This window comes from Cannabis sativa, chromosome 2 (assembly GCF_029168945.1).
Source record: "Cannabis sativa cultivar Pink pepper isolate KNU-18-1 chromosome 2, ASM2916894v1, whole genome shotgun sequence".
Lineage (NCBI taxonomy): Eukaryota > Viridiplantae > Streptophyta > Magnoliopsida > Rosales > Cannabaceae > Cannabis > Cannabis sativa.
Genome location: NC_083602.1, coordinates 16278449 through 16281275, shown reverse-complemented (window position 1 = coordinate 16281275; position 2827 = coordinate 16278449). Strand labels below are relative to the sequence as shown.

General features: G+C 42.3%; 1 non-coding gene across 1 annotated transcript; it reads left to right on the top strand.

The window, feature by feature from the left end:
• The first annotated feature begins 2226 nt into the window (after window positions 1-2226).
• Window positions 2227-2336, top strand: LOC133035251 (small nucleolar RNA R71). Its single transcript, XR_009686528.1, has one exon. It is a non-coding gene; the product is annotated as a small nucleolar RNA R71 (small nucleolar RNA).
• The last annotated feature ends 491 nt before the right edge of the window (window positions 2337-2827 follow it).

The following is a 2827-nucleotide window of genomic DNA, read 5'->3' as shown; positions in this document are numbered from 1 at the left end:
TTTTATCTTTTTTTTTCTTTTGCTTTTTTTTTTCTTGGGGTGCCTTTATTGAATTTTTTCTTCTCTTTTCATTCTTTTTTTTTTCAATTCAATCTTTCTTTTTTTCTTTTTCTTTTGGCACCCCCAAATTACAAGTCTCAAACATCCTTCAAAGAGATAGAGGTCTTTTCTCGGTTGACCTCTCCACCTCCAAACTTCACTCCTTGGCCATTCACTAAGAATTTTCTTCTTGAAAGTGCATCACGAAGTTCCACCACCCCATCGGGATATACTCTTACCACCAAGAAAGATCCATCACACCTTGAATCTAGTCGTCCATGAGTAGCCTTCGTTAAAGAATTGGAAAAAATTACTTGTTGCCCAACTTCAAACATTTGAGACCGAAATTTTCTACCAAGCTTCTTTTTCTTTCTCTTCTTTTTGGGGGGTTTTTTAGAGTCAAATGATGCTTTGTCTTTGCTTTCTTGTGCCTCGTGATCCTTAGCAATTTCTTTAAGGAGAATCTTCTTTCTCACCTTCTTACTAACTTTTACTTTAGACTCCTCAACCATGTTAGGATCCATATCTCCAATTGCTAAGCATTCTCCTATTGCATCCGGGCCACGTATGGGATGGAAAACCTTGAATGTGGCTTGCTCATCTTGAGCTCTCATGGTGAGCTCTCCTTTTTCAACATCTATCAAAGTCCTTCCCGTGGCAAGAAATGGCCTCCCTAAAATGATTGGAACTTCCCTATCTTCCTCATAGTCAAGAATAATGAAGTCCGCCGGAAAGATGAACTTATCTACTTGTACCAAAACATCTTCAATTTTTCCATCCGGATGAGCCATGGAACGATCCGCTAGTTGCAAAGTGACGGTGGTTGGCCTTGCTTCTCCAATTCCCAACTTCTTGAAAATAGACATGGGCATGAGATTAATACTAGCTCCCAAATCACAAAGAGCTCTTCCAACATCCCGTCCCCCAATAGAAATTGGAATTGTGAAGCTGCCCGGATCTTTCAATTTAGGTGGAATTTTGTTCTTCAACATAGCGCTACAGCCCTCGGTCAAAGCGACCGTTTCAAACTCGCCAAACCTCCTTTTCTTTGTCAAAATATCTTTTAAGAACTTGACATAATTTGGCATTTGCTCTAGCGCTTCTACCAAGGGAATATTGATATGGAGTTGTTTCAACACATCCAAAAACTTCCTAAATTGCCCATCTTGCTGCTGTTTTCGAAATCTTTGAGGAAATGGAAGGGGTGGTTTAGTATTAGAACATACTGGTGCGGATTCTTGTTCGTCGATTGCCGACCCGTCTTTGTATCAAGCTGGTGCAGTATCAGCAATTTCCTGGGCAGTTTTTTTACTCAATTTTTCGTCGTTTTGGATTGAAGTGGGCTCCCCACTACCCTTTATTTCCTCCTCGGAATTTTTCAGATGCTTGCCACTCCTCAAGTGAATGGCATTGCATTGCTCCTTCCCATCCCTCCTTGGATTCTCCGTGTCACTAGGCAAAGAACCTTGCGGCCTAGCTTTTAATTCATTGGCCAAATGTCCAAGTTGCAACTCTAAGTTTCGAAGAGAGGCAGCTTGACTTTGTATCACCGCATCATTTTTGGCCATATAATCCCGCATTAAACTCTCCAAAGAACTTGGTTGGGCATTTTGAGCATGTTGTGAATGTCGGGGTTGTTGTGAAAAACCCGGTGGATATGCTTGTCTTCCTTGGGCTGGTGCGGTACTTGAGCTTGCTCCTTGACCGCCCCAAGACAAATTAGGATGATTCTTCCAAGATTGATTGTAAGAGTTTGAGAATGCCCCATTGTTTCTGTTAAAATTCTGATTTCCCATGTAACAAACGGACTCCGGATTAGATGGACACTTCTCAAACGCATGCCCTTCTCCACAAAACACACATGAGACATCATCACTTTGAATGGCAGCAGCTGGTTGAATATTTTTAGCGTTCCCAATACTCAAATTCTTCAAAACATTCGTCATGGAAGCCATTTGAGCTGTCAACGCTGTTATTGCATCCACCTCAAGGACTCCCGCCACTTTTCTACTTGTTGGAGCTCTAGTGTTGGACCATTGATAGTTGTTACTTGCAATGGTCTCCAAAATCTCAAATGCTTCATTGTAAGACTTCGACAAAATAGCACCATTGGCCGATGCATCTAACACCATTCGAGAAGCTGCATTCAAGCCATTATAAAAAGTCTCCATCTGAATGCAATGTGGAATGCCATGATGTGGACACTTTCGCAAAAGTTCCTTAAACCTCTCCCACGCATCACTTGTGGACTCATCTTCAGGATTCTTTGAGAAAGACATGATCTCACTTCTGAATTTTGCATTTCTAGTAGGAGGAAAGTATTTCCTCAGAAACTTCTCAGCAAGGTCATTCCAATTGGTCACAGAATCAGGAGGCAAAGTGTTGAGCCATGATCTAGCTCGGTCTCGTAGTGAGAATGGGAATAGCTTCAACCTTAACACCTCTTCACTCACTCCTTGGATCTTGAAAGAATCACTCACCTCCAAAAATGAACGGAGATGGAGGTGAGGATCCTCAGTTGGCATCCCGCTGAATTGCCCCACGGTTTGGAGCATTTGAAACATCACTGGCTTGAGCTCAAACTGCGGTGCTTGTATTTCAGGCCTCACAATGCCTGGATTGAGCTCATTAAACATGGGGGCTGCATACTCCCTTATAGCCCTTGCTCGATCATCTGCCAATATGATGGGATTAACAACTTGTTGAGCAACCCCATCATCATCAAAATTTTCAGCCATGATGTCTCGGCCCTTAGCCTTTTGAACCCTTCTTCTTCTTCGGAATGTAC